Source organism: Mustela nivalis (genome assembly GCF_964662115.1).
Source record: "Mustela nivalis genome assembly, chromosome: 2".
Classification (NCBI taxonomy): Eukaryota; Metazoa; Chordata; class Mammalia; order Carnivora; family Mustelidae; genus Mustela; species Mustela nivalis.
In genome coordinates this window covers 140,352,328-140,374,886 of record NC_139021.1, presented here as the reverse complement: position 1 = coordinate 140,374,886, position 22,559 = coordinate 140,352,328, and positions in this window count along the sequence as shown.

Sequence of the window (22,559 nt, the reverse complement as noted above, 5' to 3'; positions counted from 1 at the left end):
CGGAAATCACAGTAAAAGTAAAATAGAATGTACAGTTTTCACATCAACAGAGAAAAACTCAACCTACCCAGTGAAAAACATAAAAGCGGAAAAACACACAAAACAAATGGAAAATAGGACATAAGATGGCAGAGATAAGTTCTAATCAAAGAATAACAAAAAAAAAAAAAAAAAAACACAAAAACAAAAAAACAAACCCAAATGGGTTAAACTTACCAGGGGCGCCCAGGTGGTTCAGTGGGTTAAGCCTCTGCCTTTGGCTCAGGTCATGATCTCAGGGTCCTGGAGTTGAGCCCTGCATCTTGCTCTCTGCTCAGTGGGGAGCCTGCTTCCTCCTCTCTCTGCCTGCCTCTCTGCCTACTTGTGATCTCTGTCTGTCAAATGAGTGAATAAAAATCTTAAAAATAGATAAATAAATAAAATACAATGAGACTCCCACATTGTATTAAAGAAAACAAGATCCACCAACATGTTGTCTTAGACACATTTTAAGCCAAGAAATAGAGAAAAGCTAAAAAAAAAAAAATTTAGGGGGAGAGATACACCAGGAATATACAAAGCCAAAGAGAGCTGGGAGAGCAGTCCCAATAGCTCACAAAATAGAATTCAAAGCCCAAAGAATAATGTTACCTATTGATCCAAAGAAATAGTAGAAAAAAATACATAATTATTAATATGTATGTACCTTACGATACAATTGTAATAATAATTTAAAATATATAAAGCAATAACTGATGTGGGAAGAAATAGATAAATCAACAACTACAGTCGAAAATTTAATATCCCTTTCTCAGACGTAATAAATAAAGCCATAAAAATTGAGCAAAAATAGAGACTATCTGAATAATGCAATTATTGAAGACAGAAGACTTCACACCAGATAAATACGGAGTAAGCATTCTTTCTAATTACATATTTAACCTACACCAAGAAATGACCATCTATAAAACAATGGACTGTCAATAAATTCCAAAAGGTATGTTCTACTCTCACAGAGCTATATATGTTCTCTACTCGTACTCTAGTAACATTAGAAATTACCAACAAAAAATTAAATTCAAAATTCTATGTACCAAGAAATAGGATTACACATGACTAATAACTTTTGAGCTAACAAATCATAACTGAAATTAATAAATGCTCTAAAACTCAGCAGCAGTTAAGACACTCTAGTTCAAAATTTGTGGGAATTGCTGAAGCAGAACTTTTCGGATCCTCATAAATTCATCAAAAAAATAAAAACAGAAATTGAAAACATTCAATTCAAGAAATTGCAAAAAATATAACAGAGCAAATAAAATAACTAAAAAGCAACAAATAAATAAATAAATAAATAGAACCCATAAAGGCAAAAATGAGTTAAATTGATAATTAAAAAATAGACATTTTATAAAACAAAAAGGCAGTTCTTTAAGGAATTGACGACATAGAACTCTGGTGACACGGCTAGGAACAAAAAGAGAAAAGTTAAAATAAACCGAAGCCAATGAAATAGAAAACACCTACAGGCACAATATAAATAAGTGATAATAAACAAAATACCTACACATCAATAAACCTCAAAAACTGAAATGAAAGGAACTGATATCTTGACAATGCTTCTGGCAGGAGCAGAACGTGGGTCTGACCCGGTGAGCCGCAGAGCCCACCTCCCCAGACCCCTGCCCCAGAGACTAAGGGTCTGAGCCCAGGTGCCAGAAGTCCACCTGCCATCCTTCATATCCCAAAGCTCATCTCTGAAAGGACACCCACCTTCCACCACCCTAGTCCCAGAATTTTCCAAAGCTCAAATCTGACCAGATAGCACCCTTATTTAAAACCCTTTGGTGGCTCTGAGAAACACACAGCCAGGGAGAGTCTAAGGAGACATGACAACTAAGTGTAACATGATATCTCTGATTAAATAAATCCAGATGCAGAAAAGGGACCTTGTGTAAAAACTCAGGAAGTATGAATAAAGTATGGGTTTTAGTTATTAATACTATATCAATATCGGTTGATAACTCATTGTGATCAATATGCCAATTTAATATAAGATGTTTATGATAGGGGAAACTGAGTATGGGGTCTAGGGGAATACTGTGTGTTATCTTGGCAGTTTTTCTGTAAATCTAAAAACTACTGTGAAACAAAAAGTTATTAAATTAAAAAGAATCTAGTGCAGGGCAGGAGACCCTTCAGTGATTCCCCAACACTTCTAAATTCAAGTCCCTTATCTTGGGAAACGCAGCCCTTCTTTGTACACTGGCATTCCTAGGGAGTGGAGACCAGGGGCCAGGGCACCAAGAATAGAGAGAGATGGGAAGCCTGCTTCTCGTCATTTATTCAGGTTACAGAACAGAATGTGGGTGGGAACAATTTAAGACAGGGCTCGGGAAAGAAATAAAAAAGGAATGGCTTTGGCTTGGGAAGGACCCTCATTTTGATCAACAAAACATTCCCTAAAAGGAGCCTTGGCGTTCCTTGGGAACATGCAGTCACAGCTGTAGGGACATCTGCTGCTCAGCACCCTAAGCTTGAGGCCTACAGACATGCAGCAGCCCAAGCTGGAACCCCAACATTGGCCCAACAGGAGGTCCCTCCACCATCCAAAGCATCAAGATACGGTCAATCATGGTTTAGCCATCTCCAAAGACTGCCTGGATCAGATGCTGCTCTCTGTGGCTGCAGCCCCAGATCACTTTCAGATCACCCTCGAACCTCAGACCGGCCATCCCAAACATAGACAATAGCCATGGGTCTTCGTCCAAGCCTGCCCCTTTCAGGTCATGTTCCCAGGGCTCTGTCCAAACTAACTCAACAATTGCCACAACTGTAAGAGAGAGCACTAGAATAGAATAGATGCTTCTACCAACCCTTACAGCTCTAAAAAATTCTCTGAATTTGGGGGCACCTGGGTCATTCAGTCGGTTAAGTGTCTGCCTTCAGCTCAGGTCATGATCCCAGGATCCTGGCATGGAGCCCCATGTCCGACTCCCTGCTCAGCAGGGAGCCTGCTTCTCCCTTTCCCTCTGCCTATTGCTCCACCTACTTGAGCTCTCACACTCTCTGTCTCTCTCTTTGTCAAATACTAAATAAAATCTTTATTTTTTAATTGTCTAAAATTTCCCCACCAACTCTACAAAGCTGGACTCAGATCTCCTTCTCCCTGTTTCAGACTCATTTTCAAATTCTCTGCAGTTCTGCTGGAAATGAATTAAACCCCCTAAGAGCCTCCAGCTTTCTTTCTATCCAGACCCCACGAAAAGAGAATTCTATGCTGGCAAACCCAGTGTGGGCTACAGGAGAAATGCCAGGCAGCCACACATAGAAGCTACTTTGCAAGTTACATTTCATCCGCATTCCCCTCATTCATCTTTTGGCAAAGAGCAGAGAGAGGATTAAGAATGAGGAGGATTCCATCAAGTCAGGCAAAATTAATTAGCTGCAATTTCACTGCTGAGCTGCCAGGTAAATTTCACAGTGTAATCACTCCAAGCTCCCGCATTAACACGACAATAACACCTTATAAGCATTCAATATCCCATTTCCCTCCATGCATGGTCAAGCCTAAGAATTAAGTACTAGCCCAGCTGCCATGCTTGGTTTGGATCTGGGAAGAGTCAAATTTTGTAGAATGTTTCTCATAAAGAAACACAATAGCTGCTATCTCCACTTTTCCTCCTCCTCACTCACCTATCCGTTCTGGAAGGAGGCTGGACTCCTGTCTCCGGGTCAGTGGGCAAGTCTGGCTCGCAGCGTGATAGAACAGAAAGCAGGTGGGATGGGCCATGAACCCACTAGGTACCTTGGGGCACTTCGCTCTGACTCTCCACGTCTTTGTTTCCTCACCTGTAAAAGGGGAACAATAGGACAGTCTTGGGTGCCTCCAAGCTTGATAAGAGAATCACTTGGGATTGTGGAACATTGTTTACACTCTGCTAACTGAACAGGGCTCCAGTCACAAAGCATCGTAGCAAGAATCATCATGAGTTGGAAGACAGATATTTGAACATGAGCACTCACACACCCACCACTGCACACCCTCCTCCCAGCCTGAGATCTGGCTGAGTGTCAGGCTCAGCATGAATACTGGGTGCTGTAGATGTGGGCAAGGTGTCTCTCCCCCAGTGCCCAGAGTTGATGTTCAAGGAAAACGGGTGTTTGTCCTCAGCTAATGTTCCTTAGCTGTTGTTCTTCAGAAAGAGCTGACATCTCTACTACTATTGGACCTTCACCAAAACATCGATAGCTAACTGTTTTTCTCTAATGGCATAAGGGAAGAAACACAGCAATCCCATAATGAACCAATGGGGTTGACCAGACAGCTTGCATGGGAGTCTGGACAACCACAAAGAATGCAACCCCAGTATCAGGGTACCTATATACAGTGACAAGAATAAGCTTTGGGAGCTTTGGGGCCAGGCCAGCTGGAATTTTAATAGGGCTCTGTGACCTCATCTTTCTGCAGTCTCCTCACCCTTATATGGGAATGATAATACCCACATTATTGAATTATTGAGATGCACCTAACAGCACACACATAATCAGTGCTCAGTGTAGCCTCACACAGCAACAACCACATGGCATCTACCCAGCACCAGCTTATTGATGGGCTGATTTCCATTTAAGTAAACTGAAGATTTAGGAAGAAAAACTCAAGGGAACTGGGGGCATGTAGTATTTGGATTACACTTAATGACCCAGAAAGCATAGAGGGAAATAACGCTTGGGCCCCAGTAGTAGCCTTGCCCATCTGAAAAGAAGCAAAATGAAGTGGAAGGCGGACATCCATCCACCTTGACCGTGGCTCATCAGCCTGAACAGGGGGCTGACTCAGAGAACACTAGAACACTAGCTCCTGGGAAGTCTTCCCTGTAGCCAAGGGAATCTTCTCAGTAGACCAGTATAGACTCTGGGTCTGCCCTCTGTTGCTACACAGCAGCTCTACCTCTGCTTCCAAATGGTGTCTCTACAGAAAGCACCTCTTGCCTCTGCTAAGGATGCCCCATTCCTTCCTCAGTTCCCAGGGACCAGACAAAAACTGTGTGGCCCAGTACTTAATTACATGGTCTCTGAAGTCAGATGGATGTGGACTGAATTCACTTTGACCCTGGTCCAGCTAGTTTACTTTCCTAAGACTTAGTTCCCCTGCTGTAATATGGAGAATTTAATATAGAAGACTCCCCACTGAACAGGGAGCCCATTGTGAGGCTTGATCCTAAGACTCTGGGATCATGACTTGAGTCAAAGGCAGATGCTTAACTGACTGAGCCACCCAGAGGCCCTGACCATGCACTTTCTAACTTCATGGGCAAACTCTTGTGGCTTCTAAATAGCATCTCTAACCTAATGTATCCAAAACAGGAATCATGATCTGTTCATCCAAAATATTAACTAATGATATTTTTAAGAAATCACCAAAACAGGGCTCCTAGTACCTTGGTCATCTCCATCAAACCAACAGAAGGAAATGGGACATGGAAAATAGATATGAGGGTTTTTTACAGGCCAGGACTGGAAGGGGCATCTATCGCCCACACTGCCATGGGCTGAAACTTAATCAGACGGTCACGCGCAACAACAAAGGTGGCTAGGAAATATACAAGACTTGGGTGCCCCGAAGAAGAAAAAGCTCAGTTAGCCCTCCCTGTCATAGTCCCCACCAATTTGGGACTGGCACTCAGTTCCCTATTTCTGTTCTTCAAACATACCGGGTTTATTCTTGCCTCAGGCTGCCCACTGCTCTTTGTTCTCTTTGCCTGGCTCTCTGCATGGCTGGCTCCTTCTGTCATCCAGACCTCAGCACAGATGTCACCTCCTCAAAGAGGGCTTTTCTGGCCACTTAATCCAATGTGGCCTCCATTCACCAGCTACTTTCTGACACAGCCCACAGTTTCAACAATGTCATGCACTTATATCGGCATCTGAATCTGCCTTGTTCTTTTTGCATTAGATTAAAAAATCCATGAGAGCCTGGCACTGGCAGGTACTCAAGAATATTTCTGAATAAGTGAATGAATGAATGAATGAATGAATGCTTTTCTTCCACTCTTCTTCTCTCCAATGAATATCGTTACAATCATTACTTTGAAGTCTTTATCAAGCATGTTGCTTATCTCTGTTTCATTTGCTTCTTTTTCTGAGGGTTTTAACTTGTTCCTTTTATCCGGAGCATATACCTCTGCCTCTTCATTTTGCTTGACTTTCTGGATTTGTTTCTATGAGTTAGGAAGAAGAGCGACTTCTCCTAGACTTTAAAGAGTGGTCTTGTGTGTGGTCATCCCTTGTGTACACTGTGGGTGCCTGGTGACTTGGGCTGGCTGGCTGCGCCTGTGGCTGGCAGGAGCTGGGGATCCCATGTGCTTTATGCTGGGGTTGCCCAGGCGGGATGGTATGGGGGTAAAGTGGGAGTGGGCTGGGGTGTCCCAGGAATCTCTACATAGAGGGCACCCTGCCAGGTAGCTGGATCCCACATGTGCCATGGGCTAGGGGGCTCCAAAAATGTACTGTGCAGGGAGCATCCTGGTCTAGTGGCCAGAACATAAGTAGGTGTGAGAAAGGAAGTTCCACACTGCTCTGTGCTGGGGGTACCCTGGCAAGCTGTTGAGTTGAAGTGGTATGGGCCTGAAGTATTCTGGGTCACCTTGGCATGACAGCCTGAGCTGTAATGAGTGCTGATCAGGGATATGTCCTACTGTGCACTGCACTGAGGTCACTCTGATGGGATGGCTGGAGCTGGTGAGCCTAGGGGCCCGGAGCCTACTGAGGCAGCCCGCAGGCCCCAGAGAGAGTTCCAGCAGTTTCTCCATCACCTGGCAGGGTTCTGGAACTGGATCTTTAATACACTAGTTCCTCTTCTAAACCATAGCTTTCTTCCTACATCTCAGAGCAGACGAATGTGCTCCCTCCCTCAGTGCTATCCTTCTCCACTGCAGTTCCCAATGTCCGAGGTGGGCTGTCCCTTCTCTCTTGCCCTTCTACCGTTTGTTGTGCAGAAGCTGTTCAGTCAGCCCTCAGAACTCCTTCAGGAAGAATTGTTTTTTGGTTTTTGTTTTTTTTTAAGATTTTATTGATTTGGGAAGGAGAGCATGAGCAGAGGGACAGAGGGAGAGGAAGAAGCAGGCTCCCCACTGAGCAGGGAGCTAGATGTGGGTCTTGATCCCAGGACCCCAGGATCATGACCTGAGCTAAAGGCAGATGCTTAAATGACAAAGCCACCCAGGGGTCCTGAAGAATCACTTTATAAAGAGTTTTAGATTTGGTGTGTCCATAGAGGAGATGAGTTCAAGATCTTCCTGTCTCGCCATCTTGGACTAGAATCTGAATAAATGCTTTGAGTGACCAAACAGCACAGGACGAGATCTCCATAGAGCAAAAACACCCATCTTTTCTCCGGTTCTGCTGTATTTCTCCTTGCAGAGCCCATCATCTGATGAGCACGGAAATTAAAATGCTTCAGCCTTTTTTGGGTAGAACCTAAACTCTGCCTCTTCTGACAGACTTGTACCCTGACTAGCTGATGTTGAGGATCGAATAGTGAACTTGAGAGTGACTCATGCTAAAACTCATTTTATTTTATCTATACGACACAATTGGTCTCCGAGCGTCTGTTCAACGATCCGTTGTTTTGATTCTCCCATCCAAACCGGGTCAGGACACGAACTGATGATCCTCACAGAGAGACAAAGCAAACCAGTGCTTTCAGTCCACCAATCAGCCTTGCCCCACATGGCACGCAAACCCTGTCCTTGTACAATTAATTTCGGAAAAAATTGAATACGCCCTTGAGCCCACCTGCCTTTGGTGTTCACTGTGAGTCTCAGATTCTCAGGGATCTGTTCCCCTTGACTCTGTCTGGCAAGGCCAGGCTCTGCCTCTGTGCCCCTCCCCCCACCTTTCTTGCAGGTGCCTCGTGGAGCCTCAGGAACTTCTGCAGAGGCCTCTGGTGTCCACAACTAGGCTTGGCATCAAACAGGCCAAGATTTTAAATATGGCTCCTTCACCTACTTGTTTTGTGGCCTTGCGCTTCTGTGTCCTCTTCTGTAAGATGGAGATGATCATGTTCATTTTCAGGGCTGTTTTAAGGATCAAAGAAGACAAATGTGCAAAGGACAGAGCCTGGCACAGAGAAGGACCCCAACCAGAAACTTCATATTCTCCAAATACTACATGCTTCATGGGTTCACTGAGGCCTTCACTGAGCTAGCATCCAGGACGGTCTGGGTTGAGGGAGGACTGCTGACTGCCCCTCCATAGAGAAGCTCGGTGTTGCCAGACCTCACCGTCATCTCATGCATTCCCTACCTCAGACAGGGCAAAGCACTGACTCCTCCCCAGGGATGGGCTTTTAGTTCATGACAAGGTCTAAAAACAGGGTTCAGTGAGCTCAGTCCCTGCTGAGGCAAGGGTCAGGGTCAGAGATGAGAGCTGATCAGAGTGTAGAACACACCTGCTGACCCAGGGGTTCTTACTGAATAGTTCACCCCTCTGTCCCTAGACCTGACCACCATCAGGTTCTGAAAGCTTCTAGAGGGCAAGCAAGAGATCCTGCCAGTCACCCAAGACGTGCTCCTGCAGACAGGCCTGGGTCCCGTGTCCCTAGCAGAAGGCAGACTGTGCGCAGGACATGGGCTGCTTTGTCCTCACTGAGACACAGGTGAGAAGTCTGCAGGGCTGCACGCTGCTTAGACACGGCTGGAACGAAGCCCCTTGAGCACAGGAGTTAGCAAGAGCCACCTCACCCCTGCCCATCTCCACCCCCCTCCACCAGCCCAGAGGGGTCTCTGCCTTGCGGGATCCCCTCTGCGCAGGTTAAAGAGAGAAGGCCTTCACAATGATGGACTGAAAGGCAGCTCAAAGATTTTTCCTCCAGGAATAAAGGTAGCTGGGAATGAATGAAAGGGAGAAATCTTAGTCTTTTCACTGTAGCATCTTTTTCCTTCTCTGGTAAATCGTATCTAAAAGGTCACTCTTTGAGACTGATGGCTCTCTTAGGAGAGTGCTCTCTGTCCCCTCCTCAGTTGTGGGGCCTGCATATCCCAAGACTCAGTGGATCCTCTTATAAAAACTTAGACCACAACAACATAAATAGCTAGAATAAAACTTTCCAGAACTCGGAGGCTCTGGCCTTTTGAAGAATTGAATTTATAGGTTGCTCTGCTTTCAGATGTCTCTCCCATTCTGACTTTTGGAAAGAACCATAAACCCTGAGGGCAGGCCTGGACCTCCAGAGCTTCTCAGGAGACAGTGATTCTGGTTCTTCAGGCCATAATTCACCACATCCCCACCCACCCAGCTGTCCACCCATTGAGGCCCACCTCTGTTCTTGTCTTTTTTCTTTTTAAGATTTTATTTATTTATTTGACAGACAGAGATCACAAGTAGGCAGAGAGGCAGACAGAGAGAGGGGTGGAAGCAATCTCCCTGCCGAGCAGAGAGCCCGATGTGGGACTCTATCCCAGGACCCTGAGATCATGACCTCAGCCGAAGGCAGTCACCCAACCTACTGAGCCACCAAGGTGCCCTGGCATGCCTCTGTTCTTGCAACAAGCAGCTGAGTGCCTGGTTCTGTCCTATAAAGGAGGGACAAAGCCGCAAACTCCCAGACCTGGTCACCAGTCTCAGGGGAGTGCTGCTGGAGGCAAATACAGACAAGTAAACCGACACAGCAGAAGGCTTTGTCAGCCATATACTACAACCTGGCCTAGAAATAACTTAGTCTTATTCCCCCGAAGAGATAACCAGGGCTTTATGTCTGAAGGCTTGGGCTTCCTTTACCCACCAGATGAGTGCATGAGTAAGCTTTTGTATCCAAAAATCTGGGCAGGTGATCTCACACTGGTCCCTGAGGGCCATCCGGTAGCCGTTGTCTCCAGCCTGCACAAAACTTTAAAAGACACCGGGTCTGGGCAGGTGGGAGACTCGGTGACCTGTGCTAACGTTAACCACTACCTCTCTGCCGCTGGGTTTGTGAACCTTCTCTATGCTCAATGAACTGTGCTGGCAGCAGCTCTCAACCTTGACTACAGGTTAGAATCACCCGGACTATGTCACTATGCCCGGACTACATCTAAGCCAATTAAATCAAGACATCTGGAGGTAAGAGCTGGTCATCAATCGTGTTTCAGGTTCCGCAGGTGAATCCAGATGAGAACAGCTAGTATAAGGTGAGCTACTGGCTCCGTTGAACATTAAGGATTCAAGATTAGATGCCTTAAGGGGAAAGGTTTGGGTCGCTTCTCCTGCTGGGAACTAGAACATCATCACAGCAGACTTCCCAGGGAAGCAGCAATGTCATTAGCAGAGGAAGCAAAGAAGCAGGGGCTCCTGGGTGGCACACTCAGTTAAGCGTCTGCCTTGGCCTCAGGTCGTGATCCTGGGGCACTGCGATCGAGCCCCACATCGGGCTCCTTGCTCAGTGGGGAGCCTGCTTCTCCCTCTCCTCTCTGCTTGTTCTCTCTCTCACTATTTCTCTCTCTCTCTCTCTCAAGTAAGATCTTTAAAAAAGGAAGGAAAACTGGCAACCACCATGGATACGAAAGCTTCAAGGTACTGTCTATGGAAAGCCCAGAAATGACTGGACCTGTTTCTTCATGAGCTGAATCTCAGAACTGGATTTTGTATTAGTTGGAAAAATAAGGAATTGTGTCACTTCAACATGTGTCACCTCAACATCATCTAAGGAATTCATCTCTTTTACGTACTCAATGGTCATACACGGAAGCAAGGGCTAACCAGGAGGGAGACCCCTGCCACAGTAACAGAGGATGGTCACCAAACTGGCTAGTACTCCCCTCCCTTTACTGGCACCCTTCAGCCATCCATAGGTGTCCTGCCCAGCTTCCAGTCATGCCCCACCAGGTCACATCCGCTTGGCAAGTGTTACCAGTGGTACAGAGGGTCATCAGGGCCCCCAGGGAAAGGGACAATTCACCCTGAAGTAGTGGGGAGTGGAAGGGAAGAACCTGGGCCCCAGGCAGCCTCGTCCCCCTCAGCTTATCAGAGCTCTTCCCAAGACCCCAGATCCCAAGGTAGAGTCACTCGCTCAGCTCCCTTGCCTCCTGCCCTCTTGCCCACTGCCCTTCCCACCCCATGCCCCAGCCTCCCTCCCAGAACAAGGAACTTTAAAACACCTGAAATGACCGCTCAGCCCCTTTTCCTTCTGCAAAGAGACTTCCATCCCATTCTTCTGAATTTCTCCTCTTGGCAGCTAAGCTCAGACCCCAATCTCCTCCTGAAGCATATGGCTTTAAGAACCTTCCCTTGTTTACTGTTGGGACTATTGACCGTATTTTATAGAAATAAAAAGCTCTAAGCTTGTTCTCTCTGTTGGCACAGCCAACAAGGAACAGCTGGCAGCTTTGTAAACGACTCCATTAAATCCCAGCTCCGTCGAGGGGCAAAGACTCCCACAGCCCAGCGCACCTCAGCCTCAGCTGCAAATGGAATCACCTGGATGGGTTTTTAAAAATAAGATGCCTGGGTCCCCACCCCCCAGAGATTTTGTTGTAATTAGTCTGCAAGAGGTTAGACGTGCCGTGCGTGGGGATTGCCTTTGAGGACCCCCTCCATGGAATCCCGATCGGGATTGCCTTTGAGGACCCCCTCCATGGAATCCCGATCCGTGATCAGTGGTAGAAACCACTGCTGTGGAGCAGATCAACATCTTCTCTGCCAGGAGTCTTGCCTCTTCGCGGAGGAGCCATCTCTGAAGTGCCATTCCTGGGGGGAGACAGGATAAAATAAAGCCATGTGACTCGTTATCCTGTTATCCTCCAGGGTATCTGCAGGTCCCCACCTGGTGTTTTCATTGTCACCACACCCCCTTGCTCTGGTTACAGCTACATCCATCGCCATGCAAATGCATCTTCCAGGATAAATTGCCTTTGCCTGCTGTGCTTCTCAGCCAGCAAACCTTTTCTAAACATGCACTCGAGGAGGGATGCCTCAAACCCAGCTCCCAGTTGGAGAGGAGCAGGTGGCCAAGGGCTGACCTATATGTCAATGCCCACGAACTTCAGTGGGAACACAACGGGCTTTCAGGGAAGGGGCCGACGATGGAGGCAGCTTTCTGGAGGAGGCGGGCCAAAGGTGGGAAGGGAGGGAATGCAGAGAAGGGTAAAGCCAAAGAAAAGGCTTCTGAGAAGATGTAAAACAGTAAGCAAAGGCTGAGGACAAGAACAGGCATAACCTTCAAGGTGAGGAGATGATGGGCAAAAAGGGAAGACCAAACAGTCCCGTGGATCATCCCTTCCCACTAACCCTGTGGCGACCGCTTGCCGGGGCCATCATGCTCCCCTCTCGGGATCTGTGTGCACCTCTGCCCTCCGTGTAGACCCTCTACTGATGGGGGGATGCGGAGAATAGGAGGTGACCGTTTGCTGACCCACCATTTACACTATCAGCACATCTAGCCTGGTCAACAAAACTTCCTTAGCATCAGCTGGTCTCTGGACCACGTCCAAATGTCCCCTCCATGTGTTTTACAAATACCCTTTTCATAGACAATTTGTTCAGCTCAAGATCAGAACGGTGTCCATGCATTGCATTCGGTTGCTTGGTTTCTTAAGTTTCTACTCCTCTAAAACTTACTTCCCCATCCCAATTTTTTTATGCCATTTCTTTTATGAAGAAGTCAGGTCATTTGTCCTATAACGTTTCCCTCATTCTGAATTCAGTTTATGACGTCTTTATAGGAGTTTTAATTTTTAAAAAGGCAGGGGTCAAAAATCACCAGCAATCATGAGAAGCAGGAAGACCTAACTAAGAACTACTCTCCAGAGGAACAGAATAACCAAAACATTGGCTTCCTTTTATACCAATCCTTCAAGCTGTGGTTTGAAGAGAGAAGGTAAGTGGGATGCAACTATTTCCTCCCAAGCCCACCCACAGTTCTAGACTCTGGGCATGTGGTGAGGAAAAGAGCTAGTGGGAAGAAAGGACACATCTGGTAGAAGGGCGATGACACTGAGGTCTGAACCTGCTTGAAGGAGGTGAATGATGAGAGCCGCACAAAGAAGATTTTCCAGTGGCTCCATCCTCCACTGAAACCTTCCCTGGGGAAGATCAAAGCCTTGCTCAGCCACAGCCAGTGACCCTCACTGCTCCCTCAGTGGACTTTCTTCAGCAGTAATGATGGAATCTCAGCCTGGATTTCACCCAGAGCCTTGGAGAAAGCAAGAGAGCAGGAATGGCTTCCAGAATAGTCTACATGCTGACTCTGGTGACGTCCCTTCATGAAGGTGGAGGACCACCTGTTCCATCACCCTGTGAATATATCCTATGGCACGTGGCTGTGGAATCAATGAAGAACGGAGGAGAAACTGGTCTGAAGGTGCTGAGCTGGAAGCCAACCTGTGAGAAAGTCCTCAAGCCATCACATGTATACCAGTGACACTGGAAGAAGCCAGAATGCTCATGACTATGACATTTCATCAGAATGGAAGTTCTTTCCTTTCAAAAATATACTCAAGAGGGCAAGGTATGGGAGCGCCTGGATGGCTCAGTGAGTTAAAGCCTCTGCCTTTGGCTCAGGTCATGATCTCAGGGTCCTGGGATCAAACCTCCCCATTGGGCTCTCTGCTCAGCAGGGAGCCTGCTTCCCTCTCTCTCTGCCTGCCTCTCTGCCTATTTGTGATCTCTGTCAAATGATTAAATAAAATCTTTTTTTAAAAAAGTGCAGGGTATGGAGTTATACATGCACCATGTATTTTCTCTGTGTTGATGGGAATCGGGTGAAATATCTTTGGATTTCCTGTTTGAAAAGCACAACCCGGTAGCAAATTATGAACAATGAGTATGTGTGCATCTGAGGTCACGTGGTTGACATAAAACACATCTCGAAAATACACCTTAAATTTTGATCAACTCTATTGGCAGAAACTATAGATCATCCTTTTAATTCTTTGTATGAGAAATGACAATTCTATGGAGAGAGGATCAAAGAATATGAAGCCCAAAAAAGTAGGAACATGTGAAATAATGTAAAGGTGTTTATTTGGTAAACATGATGCCATCCTTCTAGATTTGAGGGTGTTTGTGGTATTTGGCCACTTATTCAAATTTGTGTTTTGTAGTAATTTCTTTTCATATTTTTAAATACTTTTGTACCCAGAAAAAAACTTAGGCAAAAAAAAAAAAAAAGTGAAAACTATAAAATAGATGAATTAAGGAGTGATAATTAGCTTTGCACAGTTTCATCTAAAAAAAAAAAAAAAAAAAAAATTCCTTGAAATAGAATGTGTTCTCCTGGAGTTTTTTAATTATGGCTTCATAGAACGTTACAGCTTCCAAAGACCTTGGAGGTAGGTCCTCAGAGAGCTGGGGAACTAAGGTGGGGAAAGGAACCGGGAACCAAAATCACACTTCGAGTTTGTGGCAGAGGTCGAATTAGAACCCAGGCCCCGTGGCCGCGACCACAAGCTCCTGCCTCCTGACGCATGCGTGCTTACAGCCTGCCAAAAAGGTCTGGGCTCCTCCAGGCTTTAATCCCATCGTTTACTCGGAACTACGCACGTACAAAAGCCCCCTCCACCTCTGCGCCACAGAGCTACAGAAGCCAGGACCTCCAGGCTGAGAAAGCAGGGGAGCAAGTCTTTCCACCTCGGCCTGATCTACTCCACAGAAGACCCTCCATGTTGCCAGGATCTGAGCTTCCCCTGTCTTCCCTGCCCCTAGAGAAGCTGGCAGAGGCGGCAGGCGCCCCCTGCTGGCCAAACGGAATAAAACAGGCCAGGCGGCCCTCCCCCTCAATGATTTGACCCCCAGGGCCCTTGGTTTAAAACCTATACATAGCAACATGGACGGGACTGGAAGAGATGATGCTGAGTGAAATAAGTCAAGCAGAGAGAGTCAATTATCATATGGTTTCACTTATTTGTGGAGCATAACAAATAACATGGAGGGCAAGGGGAGATGGAGAGGAGAAGGGAGTTGAAGGAAATTGGAAGGGGAGGTGAACCATGAGAGACTATGGACTCTGAAAAACAACCTGAGGGTCTTGAAGGTGCAGAGGGTGGGAGGTTGGGGTACCAGGTGGTGGGTATTAAGGAGGGCACGTATTGCATGGAGCACTGGGTGTGGTACAAAAACAACAAATACTGTTAAGCTGAAAAGAAATTTATTAATAAATAAATAAATTGTTTTAAAAAGAAAAAAAAAAAACCTATCCATAAGGAATGCCTGGGTGACTCAGTCTGTTAGGCTCCTGTCTTCCACTCAGGACATGATCCCAGGGTCCTGGGATGGAGCCCTGCATTGGACTCGTTGCTCAGTGGGGAGCCTGCTTCTCCTGCCTGTCACTCCCTCTGCTTGTGCGCTCTCTCTCTCTCTCTCTCTGACAAATAAGTAAAAGTTTAAAAAAAAAAAAAAAGTAGTGTAGCCCAGAACAGTGCCTTGAAATTGAACGTAAACAGACCTGTTCACCTGCGGGTCTTCTTGAAATGCAAATTCTGATTAGCTGGGTCTAGTGGTGGAGCCTGGGACCCTGCATTACTAACAAGCCCCCCAGGTGGTACTGTTGCTGGCTCAAGGACCACCCTTGAAATAGCAAGATTGTGGATAGAAGTGCATGAACTTTGGAGTCAGATGCAATGGTCTGAACCTCAATTTTCCCACTTACCAGTTACATGACCTCAGACAAAGGACTTAACGACCTTGAACCTAGAAAATTCCGTATTTGTAAAATGGTCATGTCCCCACCTACCTCAGTGCATTTTGTATGGATTAAATGGACACCATATATGTGAATACCTAGGATCGTATCTGGCATGGAATGGGCAAGCGTTTAGTAGATGATGACGATTACCAGTACTAGCATGTGACTTTTCTCCCAGCAGGTTCATGTCCTCAGCAGCTCACTGCTCATGGACACTAGTCAAAGGCCTCGATTCACACAAACGTGGAAATCATAGCATCTCACTCTTATGGATGATGTCATTGTCATTTATTAGCCTCCTCGCAGCCAAGATTAGATCTATATGTAACCGCAAGCCTTGAGGCTTTGGGCCATTTAGAGCTGGATCCTTAATGGTGTTCTCAGGCGTCCCTGCTGAATGTACACCTTCTCTCACACCCAACCTGGAAAGACACAGAAGAAATAAGATTGATGCCTCATCAGCACACTGGAGGCGAGCCATATTTCACATGTGATCCAGGCAGACACTGGAACGTGACCTGCAGATAAAATCCTCAGTGAGCCCACGGGGAAAGTCTCAGTGCTGTGGAGCTAGAAGGTCTGGGTCCACTTTCTGTCATTGGGCCACTGCAGAAACACCTTTAAGTCCTCTGAGCCCCATTTCCTCATCTGTAAAATGAGATGATGGACACAATGCATCCACATTAGACATAAAATGGGAACTACTTTGAAAATTACTGTCCCCAACTTGATCTTTTAGAAAAGAAAGAAAAAGAGGAAAGAGGAGGAGGAAGAGGAAGAGAAAGGAGGGGAGGAAAGGAAAAAGGAAAGCAAGGGAAAGGAAAGGGAAAAAAGAAAAAAAAAAGGATGAACCCTAAATTAGCAAGACAGGAAACAACATGTGTTGGAGGGGATGTGGAGAAAGGGGAACCTTCTTCCACTGTTGGTGGGAATGCAAGTTGGTGCAGCCACTTTGGAGAACAGTGTGGCGATTCCTCAAGAAATTAAAAATAGAGCTTCCCTATGACCCTGCAATTGCACTCCTGGGTATTTACCCCAAAGATAGAGATGTAGTGAAAAGAAGGGCCCTCTGTACCCCAATGTTTATAGCAGCAATGGCCACGGTTGCCAAACGGTGGAAAGAACTAAGATGCCCTTCAAGGGACGAATGGATAAGGAAGATGTGGTCCATATACTCTATGGAGTATTATGCCTCCATCAGAAAGGATGAATACCCAACTTTTGTAGCAACATGGATGGGACTGGAAGACATTATGCTGAGTGAAAGAAGTCAAGCAGAGAGAGTCAATTATCATATGGTTTCACTTATTTGTGGAGCATAAGAAACAACATGGAGGGCGTGGGGAGATGGAGAGGAGAAAGGAGTTGAGGGAATTGGAAGGGGAGGTGAACCATGAGAGACTATAGACTCTGAAAAACAACCTGAGGGTTTTGAAGGGGCGGGGGTGGGAAGTTGGGGGACCCAGGTGGTGGGTATTAAGGAGGGCACGTACTGCATGGAGCACTGGTTGTGGTGCAAAAAAACAATGAATACCGTTATGCTGAAAAGAAATTAAAAAAAGAAAAGAAAAGGATGAACCACGTTGTGTCACCTTGGCCCCTCTCGTGTCAGAGGGGTTGGAATTCAAGGTAAATCAGGGCCTTTTCTCCACAGTTAGTCCAGGACCTAAGGATCCAGGAAGTTAGGGGTAGCAGGTGCAACAGAATGTTTGTTTGAAAATAAAATATACTATCATTTATTTTATGGCGAAAGAGTTTTGGTCACTGAGCATTGAAGGCCCATCTCCCCATCTGGGTTACATTTAGAAGAAAAAAACAACAGAAACATAAGGCCCATCTCCATGGCAGAGCCCATGAGCTCCTTCTGCACTGGCCTCTACATCCCTGACTCTATTCCCCATAAACATCAAACTTTGGGGGCACCTGGGTGGCTCAGTGGGTTAAGGCCTCTGCCTTCAGCTCTGGTCGTGATTCCAGGGTTCTGGGATCGAGCCCCGCATCGGGCTCTCTGCTTAGCAGGGAGCCTGCTTCCTCCTCTCTCTCTCTGCCTGCCTCTCTGCCTACTTGTAATCTCTGTCTGTCAGGTAAATAAATAAAACCTTAAAAAAAAATCAAACTTTGTAGCTCCCAGTGCCCTTTCTACCTCCAGGGCTCTTTACATGTCCCCTTTGTCATTGTCCTCCATCCTCCTCAAACTTTTGACCCAAGGACCAGTCAGGGCTCTTGCTGCAACCGAATCTGCCTCCAGGTGACTTAAGCAGTAAACAGCCTATCAGAGGAGGTCAGGGAGCTCCTGGTATCACCAAGAAACCTGGGCAGGGGCTTGGGAACAAAGGAAATCACAGTCAGAACCACGGCCAAGATCACGGTGCCAAACAGCACCGGGGTGACCACTCAGGTGCCAACCCCAGCCCCCAGAAGCCATCGGGGTGTGCCCCGCCAATGCCACCACCACCCCCCCACAGGCCTACTCTGCCCCCACACTGTCACCATTACCAGTCCAAGCCATGTGACTCCTTGGCTGCAGTGCCAAGTTTTAGACTAATCTGTCCAACTAGGCACGTCTGAGGGAGTTAAACTGGACTTTTCAACGTCCGTGGTGGGACATGCAGCCTGAATCAGAGATAGACCCACACAGGTAAAGGCTCAGATGCCAGGCAGTCAGAAGACAAAAGACACCACACCTCTTCCTGAACACCATGGCGGCCCCAAAGCTTCCCTGACGTGCTTTTCTCCTTGGATGGGTCCTACACACACTTTCACACACAGTCCGTCATCTGTGCTCCCAGCACCCCTTAAACTTAATCATTTGGTTTTGTCTTTTTCGGACAAATTTTCCATGACTACCTTAAGACAAGCTCCACAGAAGTAGCCCTAAAGAAGAGGAGTGGGCTACCGGCGGTTTACGAAGGAGATTCTCCTGGGAAGATCAGTGTGCAGAGAAGGGAGGAGCAGAACAGGAAGAGGAGGAAGCAAGGAGGAGGATCTCAAGCAAAGGGGAAGCAGAGGGTGGCTTCAAGCTGACCCTCAGGGGAACCCAGGACAGTGTCCTAAGCCACAGAATTGTCCCAACCCAAGACAAGGGGCTGGGCTCCCACATGCCATGCCCCACAGACATTGACTAGTGGCAGCCAAGGTGGGAGAAGGGAAGTGAGAACATAAACTCCAAGGTGCATCCTTGCAAAGTGACTCCCATTACCCAGTGGAGTCCTTCAAGAAGAGCAGCAGGGGGCATGCTGGTGGCTCTGTCTGTTAAGTGTCTGACTTTGGCCCAGGTCATGATCTCAGGGTCCTGGAACCGAGCGCCGCCCCCCCTCACCCAGTCCAGCTCTGCTCTCAGTAAGGAAACAGATTCTCTCTTCCTCTCTGCCCCTCCTCCCAGCTCGTGCACTCTCGCTCACTCTCTCAAATAAATAAAACCTTAAAAAAAATAATAAAAGGCAGCAGGTGTAAGCTTTAAAAGAATGCCATTGAGAGCAGTGATGGTAAAGTGAGGTCCAAGGAGGTAGAAGAGAGTTCTGACGCGGTCTGCTCCAATGACCCCACTAGACTGGGAGTGCCCCTTGAAAGGGCTGCCGGTGGTTGATTTGTCCCTCGGTTCCCAGGACTCCACATAGGGCAGAAAATTAGCAGGCATCCAGGAAATGTCCCAAAAGTGGATAAGGGCTGGCTAGGATGGGCGTGTATGCTTCTGGGGGGCAAAATGAAGCAGCAGAGATGGGCATAGACCCAGACAGGGGGTAAACAAGCACAGGCCAGTGATTCCAATCCGAACCGTCATTTCCTTTATTATCTTGCAGGTCCTGGCCACACTGTCTCTGTCCAAGGAAAGAATTCTTGGAATTTCCAAGGTCAAAGTACTCCTGTCATTAGAAAGGATCCAGTGTGGAATGAACACACTGGAAGGTGTATTCCCTCTAGAAGGTGAACAAGCATATGGAGTTCCCAGACACAGCTAGCCTACAACTACCCGCCCTCTTAGGAGGAGGAAAGAAGCTGGAGCTAATGCAGAGGGCTTCCAGAAGTCCCATAAAATACCCAAAGGACACAGCCAATTTGCTACAGCAGCTCACTTCTCTTTACCTACTAGCAAGTGGAATATAGGACTGGACAGGCTCATAAGCCCCTGACAGATGTGCTTTCATGGGAGAGCCCTGGGAGGAATTCATCCAGGCTGACTCGGGAAAGAGGGCTATTTTTAATCCTATGCCTTTGAATTGGCAACCTCAGAAAAAGAGCAGAGCCCCTGGGGCAATCTCTCTCACCCATTTTAGGATAAAGAACCAGGGTGGGGTGATTTAGCAAAGGCACGATTCCAGATGCTAGAGAGATCTGGGACCTTCCAGGCTGAGGCATGGATGTGGCAGACCACCATGAAAGGGAACCACCAAGTAAGGTACTCGGTAGGGTCACTGTGGCCCAAGTCGTGTCATCAGCAAGTCAATGCTTTTACCACTGCCATTGGTTTCTGGAGTTCATGGCCACAGCAATGGTTATTTTTATATGTCAACTGATGGTGCCACAGTGACAGATATATGGTCAACCACTATTCTGTATCTTTCTGTGAGGGTATTTTTGATGAGACTAACCTTTAAATCAGTGGACTTTGAATGAAGCAGATTCCTTTTCATAATGAGAGTGGGCCTCATCCAATCAGTTGAAGGCCTGGATAGCACAAAAGACTGACCTCTCCTGAGCAAGAGGGAATTCTGCAAGCAGGTAGTCTTTCAACTGAACTGAAGCTTCAGATTCCTTCCAGGTCCTCCAGCCCAATGACAAATCCTGCAAATTTATATATAGAGAGAGAGGCCACATGAATGTACCTAGAAGGATGGACCCAGGAGGTTGCACAGAGTCTCCATACATCTGGATATAGAAAGCTCAGAAAGCAGATAGATTTTTTTTTTCCTTGGGTGACTTTGAGAGAAGGTGGACCTGCTGGGGCTCTGAAGCCAGAACCAGACTATCAGTAGAGGCAGTGTGAATTTCACGTCTGGAAACAAGATGGGAACATCCACCGGGGTCTGGCAGGAAAGCAGGACAGACCCCATCATCGGATAGGGCTACATCTGGTGGATGTTGACTGGGAAGGAACATCTCCAGCCAGCCCCAGCCCACACCAGGAGGAGTCACCAATCCCTGATGCTGTTAATCCATCCAACGAAGAAGATGGGATTGTGAATTGACTGATTTTTAACCTGAGATAACCAAGTTTACTTCTGCAGATTGGGAACTTGACATAACCTAGTTTTAAATACATAAAATTAAGGTTTCATTGCTTGCTCGGAAACCTGAAGTCGTGAAGACTGTAAATGGCATCATCCCCAACAATACAGCATGTCCACACTATCCTGTGCCCCAGAGAGGGGACACTTAACCTCTAACACATAGAGTTCGTTCCCATTTCCTTAATATATATTGATACGGAGGCCCCAGGCCAGACCAACAGTATCAACATCTCTAGAGCAGGAACACTGCCTGTCTGTCTGTCTGTTTGGTTGCTTTTAAGATCCCTGGAATATTGTCATGTGAGTACATCTCAGACTCTGGATACTGGTCTCCAGACACTGGAGACCATCTCAGACCTTCTTCTTCGTCCTGCCATGGAATCCTGCATAGAGACAATTCGCTGGCTGGACAGACATAAGCAGACCACTGAGGCTCTTTCCCCTCGTTCCTTGTATGTTTTCTGTCCTCCTGTGCTGTCTGAATTTCACACACAGCGGTATCAGGCTCAGCCAGAAGTCCAAACTATAGTTAAATTTCACTTCTTTCTAATTTTCCAGAAATCACGCTAATGATTCAGCCCATGCTCAGACGCACCAATGAAGAAATGACAACCACCATTTTGCATGGTCATCCCCTGGTCTTGCCTAAACTGGAAAGCAACTGCACGGAGAAGGTAGGCAGAGCTGCCCAGGAGGTGGGCCCCAGTCTTCCCGTTCCTCCAACAGCAGGGTCTGGAGGGACCTGCGCGGGAACCTTTGGCCACACGCTCAGCTGAAAAGCCTCTAGAGATGCTCAGAGTGTACTGTCCACATGTGTACTTCTGATGAGCCTTCCAAATCTCCTATTGCTACTCTATCTTTGGAGACCCCGAGAGGGGTCAAATGGCCACAGCCAGGACAGAAACATACTAAGAACGGGTTCATTACTAAACAGGAAATTCACCACAAATTCCATCAAAATGGGCATGTCAGAGTCTAGAGGATGAAGTAGCCTGCCATCCCGGAGCCCAGGGACACCTGCCCCGCTGCCTGTCTCCTCAGGTATGGAGGGAAAGGTGAGGGTCACCTGCACGGAAACACCACAGCCAAGTTTAAAAGCTGGAAGTTAAATAATGAGATGATGGTGTCAGCCTTCAAAGCAAGATGAAGAGGCCCATTAACAGACTCGGTATGAGGTGCTGCAAAGTTGACAGAGGCAGATGGAACAGGAGAGCAGGCAGAGATATGATCTCTGAGTACATGAGCAGACCGAGGTTGGTAAGGGAAGCTGAGACAATGTTGGACTAACATTGCCGCCCAGGTGGACCTTTGGTCTCCTCTACCTTGGGAGGCCCGCCTGGGTAGACTTCACCAAGAACTTCAGACCCTCTGGCATTAGGCCAGTTCAGTCACTGGTCATGCTGCAGAAATTAGAGGGAGGAAGGAGGGTGAAGTCAGGGTATTTATTTATGGCCCTGGCAGCCTATCCTCAAGGTCACCGAGGCTGGCTCTGTCCCTGGACACAGTCCTGACTCTCAAAATGGCCAGCTGCATGTGTATCTCTCCCTCCTCATACATAGTGCAACTGCTTCCTCCCCATCCTGGGGGACGAGGGGTGGAGGGGCGCGACAGCTACTAAGCCACACATCACTGTTTCCAGTACAGCTCCTCTGCACCCTCACCTTTGCAAATGAACCTCATCAAATGACCCTGTG